General features: G+C 36.3%; 1 protein-coding gene across 16 annotated transcripts in view; it reads left to right on the forward strand.

The window, feature by feature from the left end:
• The window catches only part of GREB1L (GREB1 like retinoic acid receptor coactivator), a 335,431-nt gene that overhangs the window by 138,354 nt on the left and 176,115 nt on the right, over positions 1 to 20,962 (forward strand). For 10 of the 16 annotated variants that reach the window (XM_049901919.1, XM_049901924.1, XM_049901916.1 and 7 more), the window contains 2 exons: positions 14,542 to 14,822; positions 16,945 to 17,053. The exons of 1 other annotated variant lie outside the window; for it this stretch is intronic. The gene's annotated coding sequence lies outside the window, so the exon portion shown is untranslated. The remainder of the gene's footprint in view (positions 1 to 14,541; positions 14,823 to 16,944; positions 17,054 to 20,962) is intronic. 5 more of the 16 variants (XM_049901927.1, XM_049901917.1, XM_049901918.1 and 2 more) reach the window with 2 other exon arrangements.

The following is a 20,962-nucleotide window of genomic DNA, read 5'->3' on the forward strand; positions in this document are numbered from 1 at the left end:
TCTGACTCATACCAACCCTATAGGACAGAGTAGAACTGCCCCATAGGATTTCCAAGGAGCGCCTGGTGGATTCGAACTGCCAACCTTTTGGTTAGCAGCCATAGCTCTTAACTGCTACCAAAAAAAAAAGACCCATTGCTGTCAAGTTGATTCTGACTCATAGCAACCCTATAAGAGAGAGTTGAACTGCCCCATAGCATTTCCAAGGAGTACCTGGTGGGTTCAAACTGGAGACCTCTTTGTTAGCAGCTGTAGCGCTTAACCACTATGCCACCAGGGTTTCCCTTAACCATTGAACTACCAGGATTTCCGCCCTGGGTTACCACCCTGTAGTGGCTCCTTTTTATCTACAGAATCCAGTCTAAGATCCTCAGACCTGGGTTGACATCTTCATCTTTCTTTCCTACCACTTCTTCCCTTGCAAGGTGGTAGTCTAGTAATGTCAAGTTGGTCTTGTTTCCTGGAAATACTGTGTTATTTCATGTCTTCATGTTCTGGAAAGTCTCTTGATTATTCTTATTCGTTCAACACCCTTTTTTCCTGCATCAGTTGGGATTACATTTGTCTACACCTGACAGGAAACACTAAACAGCAAGTTTGGAGTTGATTTTGTTTCCGCATAAACCAAATTCGGAGGTAATACACCAAGTCTGGCATAGCATCTCTGCTAGCATCAGGGACCCAGGCTCTTGCCTTGTGGTTCTGACATCAGTATGTGGCTTCCACCCTTGTTCCTCTCTCCCCTTGTCCTCTGTTCTCCACCTCCTTCGGACTTCATTCCATTAATCATCTCCCCTCTTCTGTATCATTACCTCTCCCTTTGAGGGGAAGCATCCCTCCTCCTAATTATGTCTTCTTTCCATTTTACCTTTCCAATAGCTACCGACTTTTTTCCATCCTAGTTCACCACACTTATTCTTGGAAGAGCAGTCACCACATGCCATAGCATGCTTTCATTTCTGGTCCTATCTGACCTCGTTTACCTGCTGAAAATGTCGACCACCCTCCGTTTCTCCAAACTCTCTTGTTCCTTGGCTTTCATTTGCTCCTGGTTTCCTTCCCGTTTTTCTTATGGTCCTTCTTTATCTGCTGAGTTTTCTTCTTCCTCTGCTTGACTCTTAAATAATGGTGTTTCCCAGGCTTCCTCCTTGGCCTTCTCTTACCCCACATACTTTCCCTACATAGGCAATGCTAGATAAACACACCAGCTGTCTGTGTGGCAGCTGTCTGTCTGTCTCCACAGTCTGTTTGTTCAGTCCCCACCTGCTAAGCTCTAGACATGAATTTCTACCTGCCTAACAAAAGGGCTCTGCTTCTCTGTTCCCTCCACCACTCATGGTGTGCAATCCCCATCATCTCTTACTAGAATCTACAAAAACTTCTTATCTGGTCTCTGTGTCAACCTTCACGCTAAAAAAATCCAATTAATGTTAATTCCATTTTTGAAAACTTCCATTGGCCTCCTCCCGCTTCCAGAATTCAATTCAATTCTTTAATTTGGCATATAAGGTCCCTCCGAGAATGGCCGCAACATGCCTTTTTATTCTCTTCTCTTGCTACTCAACCCCCCCGCCCCCACCATTATGTACCCACAGTGAACTTTCAGTATTTTTAAAATACACCGTGCCTTTGATACTCTGTTCCCTTGGCGTGTGAGGTTCTCGCAATACTGCTTGATGAATTCCTCCTGATTTTTATTGTTGTTATTGTTAGGTGCCATCCAGTCAGTTCAAACAAAACACAGCCTGGTCCTGCACCGTCCTCACAATACTTGCTGTGTTTGAGCCCATTGTTGCAGCCACTGTGTCAATCCATCTTGCTGATGGTCTTCCTATTTTTCGCTGACCTTCTACTTTACCAAGCATGATGTCCTTCTCCAAGAACTGGTCTCGCCTGATAACATGTCTTGAAGTATGTGAGATGAAGTCTTGACATCCTCGCTTCTAAGGATCACTCTGTGTGTACTTCTTCCAAGACAGATTTGTTCATTCTTCTGGCAGTCCATTATATATTCAATATTCTTTGCCAACACTGTAATTCAAAGGTATAGATTCTTCTTTGGGCTTCCTTATTCATTGTCCAGCTTTTGCATGCATATGACTAAACCAAAAAACCAAAGCCATTACCATCTAGTCTATTCCAACTCATAGGGACCTTACAGAACACAGTAGAACTGCCCCACAGGGATTCCAAAGACAACTCGAACTTCAGACCTTTTGGTTAGCAGTCATAGCTCTTAACCATTCTGCCATATGAGGTGATTGAAAATACCATGGCTTGAGTCAGGTGCACCTTAGTCCTCAAGGTGACATATTTGCTTTTTAACGCTAATTAAAGAGGTCTTTTGCAGCAGTTTCCTAGTGCAATACATCATTTGATTTTTTTTTTTAATTTTTATTGTGCTTTAAGTGAAAGTTTACAAATCAAGTCAGTCTCTCACACAAAAACCCATATACACCTTGCTACTCACTCCCAATTACTCTCTGCCTCCACTCTCTCTTTTTGTGTCCATTTTGCCAGCTTCTAACCCCCTCCTCCCTCTCATCTCCCCTCCTGGCAGGAGATGCTAACATAGTCTCAAGTGTCCACCTGATCCAAGAAGCTCACTCCTCACCAGCATCCCTCTCCAACCCATTGTCCAGTCCAATCCCTCTCTGAAGAGTTGGCTTCGGGAATGGTTCCTGTCTTGGGCCAACAGAAGGTCTGGGGGCCATGACCACCAGGGTTCTTCTAGTCTCAGTCAGACCATTAAGCCTGGTCTTATGAGAATTTGGGGTCTGCATCCCACTGCTCTCCTGCTCCCTCAGGGGCTCTCTGTTGTGTTCCTTGTCAGGGCAGTCATCGGTTGTAGCTGGGCACCATCTAGTTCTTCTGATCTCAGATGGCTGCTTGCTAGTGTTTAAGACCCCAGATGCCACTCTTCAAAGTGGGATGCAGAATGTTTTCTTAATAGATTTTATTATGCCAATTGACTTAGATGTCCCCTGAAACCATGGTCCCCAGACCCCTGCCCCTGCTACACTGGCCTTCGAAGCATTCAGTTTATTCAGGAAACTTCTTTGCTTTTGGTTTAATCCAATTGTGCTGACCTCCCCTGTACTGTGTGCTGTCTTTCCCTTCACCTACAGTAGTTCTTATCTACTATCCAATTACTGAATGTCGCTCTCCTACCCTCCTCCCCTCCCCCCTCTCGTAACCACAAAAGAATGTTTTCTTCTCAGTTTAAACTATTTCTCAAGTTCTTATAATAGTGGTCTTATACAAATTTTGTCCTTTTGCAACTGACTAATTTCACAGCATAAGGCCTTCCAGGTTCATTTGATTTCTGGACTGCTGCTTCCATGGATGTTGATTGTGGATCCAGTAAAATGAAATCCTTGACAATTTCAGTATTTTCCACATTTATCATGATGTTGCTTATTGGCCCAGTTGTGAGGATTTTTGTTTTCTTTATGTTGAGGTATAATCCATATTAAAGGCTGTGGTCTTTGATCTTTATCGGCAAGTGCTTCAAGTCCTCTTTACTTTCAGCAAGCAAGGTTGTGTCATCTTCATAATGCAGGTTATTAATTAGTCTTCCTCCAATCCTGATGCTGTATTCTTCTTCATATAGTCCAGCTTCTCAGATTATTTGCTCAGTGTACAGATCAAGTAAGTATGGTGAAAGGATACAACCCCGATGCACACCTTTCGTGATATAAACCACACAGTGTCCCATTGTTCTGTTTGAACAACTGCCTCTTGGTCTACATACAGGCTCTGCTTGAGCACAGTTAAATGTTCTGGAATTCCCATGCTTCGCAATGTTATCCATAATTTGTTATCCACACAGTCGAGTGCCTTAGCATAATCAATAAAACACATGTAAACATCTTTCTAGCATTCTCTGCTTTTAGCCAAGATCCATTTGACATCAGCAATGATATCCCTCATTCCCCATCCTCTTCTGAATCCATCTTGAATTTCCGGTGGTTCGCTGTCAATATACTACGGCAACCATTTTTGAATTATCTTCAGAAAAATTTTACCCCATGTGATATTAATAATATTGTTCGATAATTGCCACATTCTATTGGATCACTTTTCTTTGGAATGAGTACAAATTTGGATCTCTTCCAGTTGGTTGGCCAGATAGCTGTCTTATAAATTTCTTGGCAGAGATGAGTGAGCCCTTCCAGCATTGCATCCATTTGTTGAAACATTGCAATTGTTATTCCATCAATTCCTGGAGCCTTGTTTTTTGCCAGTGCCTTCAGTGCAGCTTAGATTCTTCCTTCAATACTATCAGTTCCTGATCATATGCTGCCTTCTGAAATGGCCGAATGTCATCAAATTCTGGTACAGTGACTCTGTATACGCCTTCCATCTTTTGATGCTTCCTGCATTGTTCATCAACTTCTTCAATATTGCAACTTGAGGCTTGAATTTTTTCTTTAGTTCTTTCAGCTTGAGAAATGCTGAGCATATTGTTTTGGTTTTCTAACTCCAGATCTTTGCACATTTCATTATAGTACTTTACTTTGTCTTCTCAAGCTACCCTTCGAAATCTACTGTTCAGCTCTTTTCCTTCATCATTTCTTCATTCACTTTAGCAAGTTTCAGAGTCTCATCTGACATTCATTTTGGTCTTTTCTTTCTTTCCTGTTTTTTTTTTTTTTAATGATCTTTTGCTTTCTTCATGTATGATGACCTTGATGTCATTCCACAACTTGTCTGATCTTTGGTCATTAGTGTTTAATGCATCAAATTTATTCTTGAGATAGTCTCTAAATTCGGGTGGGATGTAGGTCAAGGTTGTACATTGGTTCTCATGGACTTATTTTAATTTTCTTCAGCTTCAACTTGAATTTGCATATGAGCAATTGATGGTCTGCTCCACAGTCAGACCCTGGCCTTGTTCTGACTAATGATACTGAGCTTCTCCATCACCTCTTTGCACAGATGTAGTCAATTTGATTCCTGTGTATTCCATCTGGTGAGGTCCATTTGTATATGAAAACCAGTAAATAGGACTATTATTCAAATTTATGCACCAACCGCTAATGCCAAAGATGAAGAAATTTGATGATTTTTACTAACTTCTACAGTCTGAAATTGATCAGACATGCAATCAAGATGCATTGGTAATTATTGGATTGGAATCTGAAAGTCAGAAACAAAGAAGGATAAGTAGTTGGAAAATATGGCCTTGGTGAAAGAAATGATGCTGGTGATTGAATGATAGAATTTTGCAAGACCCAACAAATATTCATTGGAAATACCATTTTTCAACAATGGCAACTATACATGTGAACCTCACCAGATGGAAGTCCATGGTGGCCACATAAAATGTCACCACTTCTCTGATGTCTTCTGCATTTCTCCAGACAAAGTTGCTCTTTTCTCTGTGCTTTTATAGCACTTTGCTCCTCCTTCTAGTGAAGCACTTAATGTATACTATTAATTACAGTTCTGTCATCACCTGTAGATTGGGATTTCTTGTGATTAAGGATGACTGTCTTAGTCATTCTTCCTAACACAGTTCACAGTAGTTTCTAGGTGAATAAATAGATAAAACAATGAAGTCAGTGAAGAGGAACAGCTTTTACTCCAATAATAGTGAGTTTTATTTTGGACATATTGAGTTAACATATTTAGGTTAAGGGAATAAAAAAATAGTAGAACACAAATGTGTTATTCTGTAGATTTTTCTAAATTTTGGAGCTATAATGCATAACAAGACTTTAGGGCCAATTGTGTAGATGTGTAGGAGTCATTAGCAAAGATAATAACAACTGGTTGGAGCCTATGTTTTTCAGGTATGGACTGAAGAAAGGTAGTAGATCTATAGGAAGTGGAGGAAGGATTGGTAGTGGGAATTTGAGATATGGGTGGAGAAAATCCATAAAACTCATTGCTGGAAAAAAACCATAGGTGACAGTTTTGCCCTTGGTCTTCCCTCCATCGAAGTATCCAGCCTATCCGCTAATTTAAGTTAAAGTCCAGAATCCAGACAGAGAATGGATCAAAAGATACTCCGTCTAAGATTAGGAACTAATGAATCCGAAATTTCATCCCAGGCTCCTGCTGGCTACTTTAAACCCATTTTGTCCCTTGTCCTTCTCCTCTTCTCTTGCTTGGGAGGGGAGTTTTCTGTCCTCTTTGTGATAGCAAGAGAGAATGGGGAGGGCAGGAATACCTGTTTTATTCTTCTGACAACATGAATAATAAGCTAAGAAAGCTTAAGAATTCCTCTTTAAAATGTAAAAGTAACATCTTTGGGGATTACATTTATTGAGATAGTTTTTTTTTTTAATTACCTCTCTTTCCATCTATCCCACTCCTTTGCTTTCTTAGTTCCTCTAGGAAATATAATATGGGCTTATATTGATAAACAGGTAAAGTGATGTCTGTGTTTTCATGCAATTAACATTTTAAAAAATGATAAATTCAATTACATAACATTAAAAATTGCATGGAAAATAACAAACATCATAATCAAAGTGAAAAGGCAAAATGACAAACTGGGGGAAAATATTGCAACTCATAGTGTACACAGAGGAAAAATTCCTTAATATATAAAGAGCTCCTATATTTGAAGAATAAAACCAATAAGCAAATAGAAAAAAAAAATTACAAAGACTAGACATTTTAGAGAAGAAAATTTAAGGGCCTTTAAACATTTAAAAGATATTCAATCTCATTCATAACAAGAGAAATGCAGATTAAAACTACACTAAGATATTATTTTTCATCTGTCTGGCAAAGATACAAAGGTAGATAATATACATTCTATGTCAGAGAACCAAAAAAAAAAAAAAGTCAAACGCATTGCCGTCAAGTCAATTGCAACTCATAGCGACCCTACGGGACAGAGTAGAACTGTCCCATAGAGTTTCGAAGGAGTGCCTGGTGGATTCGAACTGCCAACATTTTGGTTAGCAGACGTAGCTCTTAACCACTATGCCACCAGGGTATAGGGGGATATGTAAATTGCTAATGGGAGCAAAAATTGATTCAGCCCTCATCAAGGACAGTTTGGCAATATTTATCAAAATTAAGACCACACATATCCTCTGACCCAGCAATTTCACTTCTAGGAATTTATCCAATGAGTACAAAATTAGTGTGTATTAATGCAGGGTTGATTATTAGATTATTATTCTATTTATAGTAATAAAGATTAGATACTCAAAGTTTCCATCATTAAGGGAGTAACTTTTTAAAATTATAGTATATACATACCAGGGAATTCTTCAAAGCCACAAGTAGGTCTTAATGTGCTTATATGGTAAGATCTCCAAAACATTTTTTAAAAAAGCAAGGTGCAAAAGGGTCTATTTGTTTTCTTTTTACTTACATATGCATTTTTAAAATCTAAAGGATATATTTTAAAAAACTATTTAGAAGTGGTTTCCTGTGATGAGAGACTGTAGACAAGAGTTAAAGGGATTATTTTTACTACCTACTCTTTTCTGGGTTCTGGGTTTTACTCTTTTCTACTTGTAGGGTTTTAATCAGGTAAATATATTATCTGTTCAAAAAAACTTTAAAAAATCCTTAAAATAGAAATATTCTAGTTTAAATACCTACAGATGCATAATTTTAAACTGATTCAATATAGGTAGGTTTTACCTCCAAAAATTTTAGTGATACCTTTGGTTGGTTCTCAAGTGCCACCCGAATGCCCAAAATGATACCAGGTAGTGATGTGGGACTTGAGAAAAATATATGCCAGTAATGTAAGAAAAGAATTAAGACTGGCTGAAAAGTAAGGGAGTGGGATGGATAGCTTGAACCAGATACAGACATGGTTGTGGGTTTGTTATTTCTGGAGGACAGTAATAGAATCAAATTGATAACAACAGATACTCATATTGAGAGATGATGGGCAATAAGTTTGAATAGGCACGGAAAGATACTGAAGGTTTTCAAACGCTAGGTTGTGAAATTTGTGTTTGATCTTAGGTGTTATTTCTATTTCCTGTATTATCATAGAAAGTTTTTGCAAAGCTCCACATAAGTAAGCTATTATAAATAAATTTAGCATATTCACTGGCTTATGATAGTGAAAATGATATATGAAAGGGTATTAAAAGCAACTTATGGTATTTATTTATAGTCCTATGTTCACATTCATAAATTGCATTTGTCACTGTATAATAAACCTACTGATATGGAAAGGTATTACTTATCAAATGAGAAAGTCAGTGTTTCACAATTATCAAACATTCAAGGTCAATAAAAATAGTAATAATGATAATAATAAAAGTACATAAGGCTTAAGTTTGCAGTATGCAAGTAACTTCTTCATTGTAGAGCTAAGTAACTTCATTGTAGAAAATTGGAAAATAAAATAATGACATCCTATAATCATATATCCCACTGTTTAAATTTATATCTTTAACTCTATATTTTATCAGATTACTTATATATGGGTCCAAATTGTTTTATAACATTTTCCCATTTACTATATAATGAATATATTTCTGTGCCAGAAGTATACTTCTTAAAGTTTCATAGTATTCCATTTATGGATAGATTGTGATGATTAAATGAGGCAATGTATGCTAGGTACCTAGTCCAAAAAAAAAAAAAAAGAAAAGCAAACCTATTGCCCTCAAGTCAGTTCCAACTCATAGCAACTCTATAGGTCAAAGTAGAACTGCTCCATAGGGTTTCCAAGGAGCAACTGGTGGATTTCAACTGCTGACCTTTTGGTTAGCAGCTATAACACTTAACCGCTATGCCACCAAGACTCCCAGCTACATGGTAGATACTTAGTATATGGTGGTAGTTATTAGAGCCCTGGTGGTGCAGTGATTAAAGCACTGGGCTACTAACCTAAAGGTCAGCAGTTCAAGTCCACCAGCCACTCCATTGGAAAAAGATGTGGCAGTCTGTTTCCCTAAAGATTACAGCCTTGGAAACCCTTTGAGGCAGTTCTACTCTGTCCTATAGAGTCGTTACCAGTCCCCATCGACTCAATAGCAATGGGTTTGGGTTTTATAAAGCACTTGGAGCCCTGTTGGCACCGTGGTTAAGTGCTACAGCTGCTAACTTAAAGACCGGTAGTTTAAATCTACCAGCAGCTCCTTGGAAACCCTATGGGACAGTTCTGCGGTGTCCTGTAGGGCCACTATGAGTCAGAATTGACAGCAACAGGGTTTGGTTTCTTGGTTTACAGTGTGCTTAACCATTTATTTATTAATGGAATATCAGGTGGTTCCCAGATTGGAATTATAATATACACCGTTGTGAACATATGCACGTATGACTCTCGCTATACTTTGAATTGGTTCCTTAGGATAGAGTCCCAAAAAGAGAATTACTGGCTACAGCTTTTGGATATTTTTATGGCTTTTGATATATATTGCCAAATAAAGGATTTTTACTAATTCATGGTGTTCCTGGCAGTTTAAAAGAGTACCAGATTCATCATTAAAGGATTTGATTTTGTTTTATTTGCTTGTTTTACTAATCTATATATATAAACATGTATGTCGTTTTCATTTATATATATTTTTTATTTTTGGCAAAAGGTGGTGATTTTTCTTTATTTCCTAAAGTTCGTTTTCTCTGAGCTCTCTGTTCAAGCTGTTTGCTTATTCACCTCCTAGAGGTAGGGGTATTTATTCTTTTACTTTATTATGTGCATAATAGACCTGAACCCTTTATTAACTAGAAATATTTTTCTTAGCTGATTGTTTTTGTTTTGCTTTAGGTGTTTAAAGTGTAGAAGTTTCACTAGTCAAATCTGTCAGTCTTTTCCTTTGTGATTTCTAGGCTTAGAAAGTTAAATTCTCACTATGATGCCATAAGAAGTGTTTATAATATATGTGATAAATACCACCATAGTAAGTAATTCTATTTCCTCTTGGTTTTTATAGTTTAATGTGAGTGGGCATGTAAATGTACTTATGTATAGATAGGTGGGTTTTTATAGATATTTAAATTTCATTTTTTATTCTCTCTGGGGTTTATTTTTAGTGTTTAATGTAAGTTGTTTCTTAACTGTTACTTTTAAAATTGTTAATCATCATTCGAGTATCGTTAAATGGATAATTTATCCTTCTCTTTATTGTTTTATGATGCCTCTATTATCATATGTTAAATTCTTACAGATAATAAAAAAAAATTATACCGTCACCAATGAGCTTCCCATTTTTGTGCCAGCCTATGTTTTAAATTATTAAAAAAAAAAGAGTTTTTAGTGTCTACTACGTGGTGAGGGGAAACCCTGGTGGTGTAGTGGCTAAGTGCTACAGCTGCTAACCAAAAGATTAGCAGTTCAAATTCCACCAGGTGCTCCTTGCACACTCTTTGGGGCAGCTCTAGTCTGTCCTATAGGGTCACTATGAGTTGGAATCGACTCGATGGGAACAGGTTTGGTTTGGTTTTGGTATGTGGTGAGGAGTCCCTGGGTAATGCAAACAGTTAAGTGCCAGGCTACTAACAAAAAGGTTGGAGATTCAAACCCACCGAGAGCCACTTCAGAAGACAGACTTTCCAATCTGCTTCCAAAAGATCACAGCCTTGAAAATCCTGTGGAGACCAGTTCTACCCTGCACACATGGGGTCACCTTGAGTTGGAACCGATTCTACCGTACCTAACAACAACAACACAGGGTAACAAAATTGGGAACTGCAGATTTTGAACATCCAAATTTTAGTACGCTACATTCATAGGACATCAAGTTGCATATCCAGTCAAACCCTGTTAGAGTTAATAATCCCTTAAGTATCACTTCCTTTGGTATCAGATTTCAAAGTAGTAATATACATTTTATAGCACATTTCCAATTTTTAGCATTGTCATTTTGAAATTTAGTGCCATGACTTCGAGAACTGCCTCTCTCTTCAATTCTCCCAAGACGTGATTCCTACCAGACAGGAACTATTTCTTCTTTGAGGTCTAAATAGCTCCTAGCAACCTACTGCGTTGAATATTTAATGAAGATTGAATATTTCCTCTGTGATAGATCAATAACTCTTGTTGATTCTCTGAGGAATGCTTTTTTTAACATCGTGTAGTAGGTTAAGAAAATCATATTCTTAAATATTGTGATTAATGTCAAAAGTTTGTTTTAGTGATGTAAAAATTCATGTACCATAAGTTTTCAGTTACCTGTTTTTCTTGGTTTATGTATCCAGTTTGGATTTTGATGTTATCTCAAGTGTAAATCTGAAATTGATTGATCTGGTAGCTTGCAATATAGTTATTTGCTAGGAGTGTTGATTACTCTAGAATTTGTAGTATTTGAATTTGTGGTCTCTGAAAATCAAAATCATTTACTAATGAGGTTTAAAGATGTTAGTGGTGCATTTTTTAATAATATAAATATAATTTTATTGATAAATACCTCCAAAAACATAAAAATTCTCTCCTTTTAATTGATAAAATTATTATTTCTTGTATTTTTACAGTTTTATATTTAATTTTCTTAGGTTTAAACTTCTTAATTGAAATTAGGTTTAAATGAAATACATTTGTATTTGCCAGTGAAGTCTCTCTAAATTTGTGAAATAGTTTGAAAGTTTTCAATTGGTAAAACCGGAATCACTGTATTGGAATCATTTGGTACAAGTTGTTAATGTGGCATTCACATGGAATTTATCAGAATCAATTAGAAAAACAAACTCTCATTTAAATAACAACAGAAAAAAATTAAGCTGGTAGGGGAAAGGGTGCATATACTTTTCATTCTCTTTCTACTCTAGGAAGCATATGAATATAACTTTGAAATAGATGTATGTCTATTTAATTATGCCTTTGACAGTTATGCGTAGTGACAACATAGCCTCCATTTTTAAGGAATAATTTCACTGTGTTTCACATTTCGTGACATCTGAGATCTATATTTTAATTTAAATAACTGCAAACATTGTTTGGTATTTATTTTACTACAACAAAATTGTGTGTGTGTGTGAGAGGAGAGAGAGACTACACTTACAGTGCGTATCCGATAACAAGGGTGGAATAAATCTGTTGAATCATAGTGGACTGTTATCTGTTTTAAAGGTCTTTTTGACCCAGGAGTCTGTGACCTGTGAAATCTCCACTTTTTTGGTTTTGTAGAGATATTTTACAAAGCAGGGATTTAAGTTTAGATGAACATTACTGCCGGAAGTTGGCTGATACGGTCCAAAACCTGAAAGTTATCAAGATAATACACTGAAAAAAATTTTAAAAGAGTCCTGTAACAATTAACATATTTGAGAAGAAGAAGGCTGAGGTTAAGGAAGCTTCTTTTCTTCCACGACTTATAAGTAAGAGAACCTGATATACAACCTGGTATTTTCAATGCTCTGACTGCTCAGTAGCATTCCATTTTGTGAAATCATTGCCCAAAAAATGCACCCAAATCTTAAGTTACAAACTGTTCTTGATCTGATTGGAAGGGGCATCCCATAAAGGGATATGAGTTGTTTATAAGGCATTGCAGATCCAAGGCTGCACAAAGGAAGGCTGAGACTTGGGGGAGGGTTCGAGTCAGGGAAGGGAAGCTTCATAGACGTTACAACTCTGTCCAGAGGCCAAATGGGAGATAAATCACTGCTGGCCACCTCTCCTATTATTGAAATGGTTCAGGCTTGGGGTTTCACTGAAGAACTTACAGGGTCTTGAAGTGCAAATAGGATGGTGAAGGGTAAACCCTTTTAGGGTTTCATTTTGAAGGATTTTTTTCCTGTGTGGATTTCTAGCACTGACTGTGATCTGGAAGGGGCCCTTAAAAAAGAAAACTTTTGTTTTTTGTTCAATCAGGCAATAAGGACTTTCCACCGGGGTGCACTTTTCTTGCATGCATATCGATCCCAGTGTATTTAAAAGTAGGTCATTTAATTGGGTTTTTTTTTTTTATTATTAGACTTCTGCAATGAAACTGTCATTTCAAGGTCATGTCTCTCTATTGGTATTAATGCCCAAGTTTGAGTGTTCAATAAGGTGGTACTTTTTTCAGATCAGTAGTTTTGAGGGCGTTACTCAGGGTTAGTGTGTGTTAAACAAAGATTTCTAGTGAAAGATCAAGTCCATAGTAGAACCAGGCCTTTCTGTATTGAGAAGCATTCCTAATTGATCTTTTTTTTTTCCAAATTGAGTTGGATGTAATTGTAGATCTTTTAATTTTTTGTGTGCATTCTGTTTTGTCAGCCTTCAAACAAACAGAAAATTCTGAGATTGTGAAATATTTGTACTACTTTATTTGTACAGATACACTGACATTCTTGAGGAAATAAGGGAAACATGAAAAATGTTTAGGAAAGGGATATGTTGATTTATTAAGATGAAATTTTTTCTTTTACCCTCCAAATAATTCAAACACAGGAGCTAAAATCTCTCTTAAAATTCATATATTTTAATAAAATGGGGGTGAGAGGAGTCATTAGTGACTCCAAAGAAAAACAATTGTAACATACCTTGAAGGTTTTTTATGCAAAAATTTTTTTAATTAGAATATTTTTATCCTTAAAGAAATGTCTCTGTAAATGCTTACATTTCTTCTCAGCAATATCTTTGATGAAAATTTTCTTGAGTATTTGGCTCTTTACTTCAGATTTAACATAAATAATTGCACCAGTTACCCAATTTGAAAATGGTAATGTATTTAGCTGCAAAGAGATTTTCCTCTATGATGCTTGATATCTACTATAAAAATGGGTTGTTAATCTCTATAATTGACATTGGTTACACATGTTCTTAATTGATCTGGTTGGTTTTTGTTTTTATATTCTTCAGTATTTCCCCTTCACTGAATTTACCTAAATCTGAGAGTTAAATTTACTTCCCATTGCTGCATGAAGATTTTTAAATAAGGTGCTTTACAAAAACAAGAACCCTAGGTGACACCAGGCAGAGTCCCCCCACATCTCCAGCTTCCCTGTCATTAGTTTGTGGCTGGGAGATGTTAATACGGCCTTTCCTTTGTTAGAAAAGAGATCTGCAGTCTTTCCCAGAATCCTCTTGTTAACTGTCTTTTTAACTCAAGTTGGAGGTTGTCTGATGAGTGAATGGTGAGCTTTTTTTATGAGCTACATATATTGTTGACATTGTGTCACGTGGTACTTTTTAATTTCTAATGTGTTTTTAATTTGCAAAGCATGCATGTACCTCTGGAAGCAACAGAACTAAGCCAGCATCGCTGAGTCCAGATATTGCTTTATGCAAATAAGAAAGGTCAGGCTTAGGAATGTTGTATCATAGCCTTCGATTTACTGAAACACACGTGTGAATGAGTTTCACTGTGAATATTGCTGAATAAAGGAGGATACTTGAGAAAGATTTTTTTCCCAAGGAGTTCTCTTGCCTCTTGTCAAGTGAATTGCCCCAATATAAAAGCACTGGGGGGAAAAGTGAGCTACAGACTGAAAAGGCAATCCACAAATAATCACTCTTTTCTGCCTTTGATTGTGTCAGATTTTTTTGTGTGTTTGGCAATTGTTTTCTTTTTCGCTTAGAAGAGGTTTATGGTCCAATGTCTGTCAAGTTAGCCTCTGTCTTAAGGTTGCAGTTGTATTTCTCTCTTGAGTTCCTAGAGGTGATGTTATCTTTTGTTCACTCAGCAGTGTGGTCGTTCCTGAGAGCATCTGTCACTTTAGGCATTGCAAGATGGATGGGTCTCCAGTGAACTGCTGGTTAAAGCAAATGGTGAAAATAAGAAAAGACAAGGGGTTTCAGGGTCTGCAGAGGGGACAGACAACAAGAAAACACTGTTAGAAATCAAGAGTAAGCTGAGCAATAGAGGAAGAGAGAACAAAGATGGATCATATGTCATTTTATAAACATCTTGGAAATCAGAATCTGTTGGTGGCTACTGTGATCTGAGGAGGACATCTGCATCATGGTAAACAATCTCTGTGCTTTGGGGTTTTTAAATGTAATTGGGTGTATGAAAAGAAAAAAGCCTGGGGAAAGTGTGGAGAAATTACAGTAATGATACAGAATGTTTCCTATGAGGATTTTGCTGATTGGAGAGTTAGTAATCTTTTAAAATGTTCTAAAGATTTAAAAAATTTCAACCCAAATTTAAAAAATATTTTTCCTCTCTCTTTTTTTGGTAAGAAAATATATATTAAGTGTTTGAAAGGTTTTGGCCATGTAACTAACATCTTTACTGCGTGCCTTATGGCATTTTTGCAGGGGTCTCTAAAAAGTCTGTGCTCACGCCTTAGGTCGGTTGGGGTGGGTTTTAAGTTATTTTAAGTAACTTCCAATTTCTATTTAATGGGCTCTTTAATGAAAGAAATGTAATTGTTATTGATCTGTCAGGACAAGCTGGAGATTTTGTATTGTATTTAGAAATCCATTTTGTTGGAGAAGGTCAAAATTTATAAATCCTGGCTGATACAAAGCTCTTCCTTGTATAAAACAAGGAACAGGAAGGAGGTTAGCCAGGGAATAAGAAAGAATGGGAGCAGGGGCTGATGTCATTGAAAAAAATTATTTTGTCAAACTTTTTGGCATTTGTCTATGAAAAAGACCGTAGGTTGAAAGGCAAAGAAATTAAGATGATTAGAAGCTTTAAGTTATACAAATGGTAGAGTATCTTCCTTCTCTATGGTGTAAATAATAGATGAAAGAGTAAGAGTGACAACAAAGGATCAGGTCGTTTAAGAGAATGTGTGCAGCCTGAATAGGGGTCTGTGGCCCAGGGCCAAAGGTCTCAGCTTTGAGTGTAATTAGAAGAAAATACAAAAATGTCATTACTAGCAGGTGAAGTGTGCAGCACGTGGCCAAAAATTAGCAATTTTAGACTCTGAAGCTATCGGAATTGGATTACTGACCTTTTTTTTTTTTTTTTAAATCATTAAGGTCCTTGTGGAGCCATATAGTTTCATTGGCAGTAATGCAGTTTGACCTTGTTGACCATATGGGGTAATCTGGTGTTGGATGTAGGTAGAAGGTTCTGATTTAGAGGAAGATGTCTGTGTGTGTATGTATGTGTATGTGTGTGTTAAATACATGAGTTTGAAAATCTGGATTTTGCATTCTTAAGTGTAATTTTACCTGAAGCCATTCTTGTGACAGTAAAAGAGGTAAGATATTTATTTCAAAATCTAAAATGTTTTTCTTTTTCTCACTCTCTTTCCCCTCTTTTAGGCTGGCACAAAAGAAGAGTAAAATGAAAACCTTTTTTTTTTGAAAACATAAGTTAATATTATTTCAGATATTTTAATGTTATATTCATACTGAAATTAGTGCACTCTTTCCTTAGACATAATAGCAAAGGGATAGAAACACGTCTAAGTTAGTATAAAAGTCATTAGCACATAGTTTTTACTTTACTTTTGCTTTATGACTATATTTTCTGTTTTTCTATGCAATAGTTTATATTGACCATAATCTACTTAGAGAAGAGAATAATATGTACACTGTAATTTTCATCCAATTATATGCAGCCATAATTATTTAGTTTATTCTAGGAATACACTACCTAAACAACTCTTTTTCTTCTTGGAAATTATTAAAACATTTATTTCAGAAAGTTTAAAATCATTTCAGTTAATATTAGGGATTAGGTATATCTTAAATTTTTTCTATTTCTTTGAGTAGATAAATTTTGACCAGTTATTAAGGTTTATAAAAATCTTCAGCTTTTTAGTGTAAGAAAACTACCTTGTATTAATTTCATTCCTGAAGCTAAAATAAATAAATAAAGATATGGTAACATCTGTTAGAAAACACAGACTAAATAGACTTATTCAATTTATATTTATTGGGGGAAAATCTTAAGACTAACAGAAATTAAATATGAGTATATTTAATTAGGAGTGATTATTTTGGGGGTATTTAGGAAGGAGGAATGTCTGTGTTTGCCAGTTATGATGTATAAGTATTTGTGTAAGACTATAATAATTCATTTCTAATTGTAATTTTTATAGAATTGTACATATTTAATTATTGTAGAGTATAATGCTTTCGAAAATTAACTCGTCTTTACATATATATTTTTTATGTTTTTGCAGGTGCAAAAAAGCTTTAAACAAGTTAAAATATAGGCAACAGGCTCCCTGAAGTGTTGACTGCCCAACTTAATCATGAATGTGATTCAAAAATGTTAATAAATAAGCCAAGGTATTGTACAATTACAATATGCCCCCCTCCCCAAATTTTTTCAAAATCAAGTTTGTTTTAGGAAGCTTTATTTAGCTTTTAAATAAAGCTACAATTTTTGGTGCTTAAACCGATCAAGCAGATATTTCTATGAAATCCTCCGTTTCATCTCCTCCCCTTCCCTATGTCTCTCTCCCCTCCCCCATCTTCTCCACACGTGTGTGCGCATGCGCGCGCATGCATGCAACCCTTACTCAGGAATAAGGTTATTATTACAACAGCCTCTGTGTTATATTACCTGTATATCTTTATATTTCCTGTATTAAGTAAATAAGAATTCCATTTTTGATTCCTCTTTGTTGGTGGTGGTTTTATCTTTCAGATTGCCTAATGAGAGACTTCCAGATTATTGGTCTCAGCAGAAAGAAACAAACCATATTTACTGACAGGATACGTGTTAAATTGTTATCATATAACACTATCCTGAGATGTGTATTATAAAAGTTTTATAGAGTTTTTTTTTTTTTTTCCTATTCATGCTTTTAATTTAGGGAAGGAAAAGGTGTTTCTCTCTCTGTTTCCTCTGTCAAAGAAAATCAAGAGCTGCTTAGAATTGAGAATTTAGGACTACTGTTTTAAGTAACTCTTGTCTATCAGGAGCATAACTCAAAAAACGAGCCTTCTCCTTTTGGAAGTTGCAACGTGCTTAGATGGTCTGGTGCTTCCAAGGGAGGCCAAAGATCTTTTCCTCTTTTATGACCTGTTGTATCCTTTTGAGGCCAAAAAGAACAAGAGGGTCATTGCCACTTCAGCCTGGTCCCTGTTTGTTCCTTCATGGTGACCACGCAGATACTGAAATCCAGTATTGGCTTATCATTTGGGCCTGGAACATCTGGCAAGTAGTCAGAGAGGGAGCGGAGGAGACAGAAGAAAAAGAACGGTTTCATTTTGTTTCACCAGGTGCTAGGAGGAAGCAACATTAGCCTTTTTGATATGGGAGGCAAATTCTGAGGGCCCTGGAGTTAGGCTTCAACAATTGAAGAGGTCAAAGGGCAACTGAATGGGGTCAGTGAGACACCATGGGGTGTATTTTGTTACTTAGTAAAAGGAGCAGCCTCCTAAACCTTAAAGGATTGTCTTGAAAATCTGTGTTGTGAAAAGGTTTTATGAGTCTCATGGCAAAAACTCCTGATTTATCTAAGGAATGCTCCCCTTTGTCTAATGGAAGGATAATCCTTACCAAATGTTGGCAACTACTCTAAGTGTCAATACAGGTTGAAAGAACAGTTAAGGTTTGAAGTGTACTTTGCTTTCCAAAATGTTTATCATTTTAATGTTTCTCTCTCAGTAAAGAATTTTGCACTGTTGAAATATCACGTTTTTCTCCCCTCAGAGCAGAAAGGGGGAGGGGCAGGGACAGGGATTACATTAATTTAAAAATTATTCTACCAGCATTTGACTTTACCCACAAACAGGATATTATTGTTAAGCCTTTAAAGACACCACAGTTTGTTCACTCTGAAACCTTTTAATTTATTCTAACTGGTAAAGGGAATAAACAGCACATAAGCATAATGTTACAGGAGTACAGAAGTTGTTTTTTGTTTTAATTTACTTTTATTTAATAGAAAGGGAGATATCCGTTGACAAATTGCCTTAAATTTCATGTTTCTCCCTGAATGTGTTTCTTGTGTTTTGTGTAGTAAGGAGGAAATAGACGTCAAAGTCAAGAATTGAGAATAAGAAAAGCAATATAATAAGGAATTTTCTCTTTGAAAGAAAATGAAGAAGGAAAAAAAATCTGATAAAGCTGGCTTTACTACACAGCCCATAGCCTCAATGCCATTTATATGATTGTGGATACCTTTGAAAGGTATTGGCCACCTGGCAGATAGGTAATGAAAGAGGACTGTTAGAGAAATTTGGCAGTATTTTGATGCTCCAATTTATACACTATATATGTTCATATACGTAGAGAGACAGCATACATGACAATAGTAACAAACAAACAAACAAAAAAAACCTTTGCTGTCCAGTCGATTCCAACTCATAGCAACTCAATAGGACGGAGTAGAACTGCCCTATAGGGTTTCCAAGAAGTAGGTGGTGAATTCGAACTGCTGACCTTTTGGTTAGCAGCCGTAGCTCTTAACCACTATGCTACCAGGGTTTCCACAATAGATATTGAAAGGGAAAAAAAAAGAAAGAAAATCATGACTATACAGTAGGCTTTATTGACCATTTTCTTAGTAATTTATAAATGTAGAATATTTATAAATTGTATGTGTGATTTTTTAAACCGTTTTTAAATAATGAGTCATTTGAAAGCTGCATATACATAAACGTAAGGCTCAGCAAGCAGTGTGATCTGTTTCTATTTTCTCAAGGTTAAAGTGCCTTTCAACAACTAATTTAGAACCCTAAGTGTAGTAACTGATAATTGCCTAGAGAAAATCCACAGCTGTTTAAGTAGCATTGAAATTGTGGCAAGACTGACAAATACAATTAGCAATGTTAGTAAGATAAGAAGATGGTAAGACAGGGGCAGATGACAGAGTGGAAAGATGAAGACAGCAGGGGTATAAGAACACATATATCCATATGAGAACACAACATTTAAGTTACTTTGAATATACAGAGATTTTTCCTTTAAGTCTTCCTCTTTTCCTACTCTCTGAATTACCTGCACAATGTATGTTTATAAGTTACATAATTCAGATAATGTTTGTTCAGTCCCACGTGCCTAATTCACATTTGTTTTTGAAAAGACAGCAGTTTCGCAGTAGTATCTAAGAAAAACAATCATTTTGCTGGTTCTAAGGCACAATTTGATTTGGGGTACTTTTTAAAAGTCCATTTTAAATATAATTTTATTTTATTGTAATTACTGTGAGTGGGAATTTGTTTACCCCTCTTTACACCTTTATCATTCCCATTATTCATCCAAATGCACCCCAGAGAAGAACAAAGCCCTGTTTCTGGATCTGATGACCCAACATTACAGAAAAAAAAAAAACCCCAAAAATCTGTAACAGCCTTTAATATGTTATTTGGAAACCCTGGTGGTGTAGTGGTTAAGTGCTATGGCTGGCTGCTAACCAAAAGGTCGACAGTTCAAATCCACCAGACGCTCCTCGGAAGCCGTAGGGGGCAGTTCTACTCAGTCCTATAGGGTCACTCTGAGTCGAGTTATTACTGACTATGCTCATCTAGTTAATGTTCATAGCCCACTTTCCAAATAACTTCTTAGGGAAATTAAATGGGGATAGGGAAATAAGAGAAATCAGGCAAATGTTATTTAAAAATCCTAATTTAGTCATCTGTGCCCTTCTATAATATTTGGGTGCCCTTTCTAGAATACTATTTAAAGCATCAGATGAAATTTGGAAAAATTATTGTAGTACCTTCTAAAATTCTCCACTCTGCATTTGGGAAATGTTTTATGCAGATTTTAATGATTATTATGATAAATCCCCAGAAGTTTGTTCTTTGAAACCATAGAGACTCTGAACTCTCTAAGCATGGCAGCCTTGATGTATGTGATGAGCCACACTTTGGAAGCATTTCTCTTTATTTAATGTTTTCTGTTCTGGATTATTGACTCTACTCCCTGTTGAAAAATTGGTCTCTGGTGACATGGTAGAGGTCACAGGCTGCCTATTATTGTTTTGCATCTTTGATCTTACACAGGGATTGCCTCTGGTAATTATACTAGTTCCAGAGAGTCTTCATGTAGATGTGTTTATTTTACAGAAGAATTTCTGGTATTTCAAGGAAGAAAGTAAAGATTCCTAGTTCTAACATGTAACTCTTCATTACAAAGGAAAAATAGCATTGTACTTCATCTCTTAACTATGGCAGTTCTTGCCAATTATTATAAAATCAGTTGGCATATTACAGTCATCATTTCCTTTAATAATTTAAGACATG

The sequence above is a fragment of the Elephas maximus genome, chromosome 11 (assembly GCF_024166365.1).
Source record: "Elephas maximus indicus isolate mEleMax1 chromosome 11, mEleMax1 primary haplotype, whole genome shotgun sequence".
In the NCBI taxonomy this organism is placed as follows: domain Eukaryota; kingdom Metazoa; phylum Chordata; class Mammalia; order Proboscidea; family Elephantidae; genus Elephas; species Elephas maximus.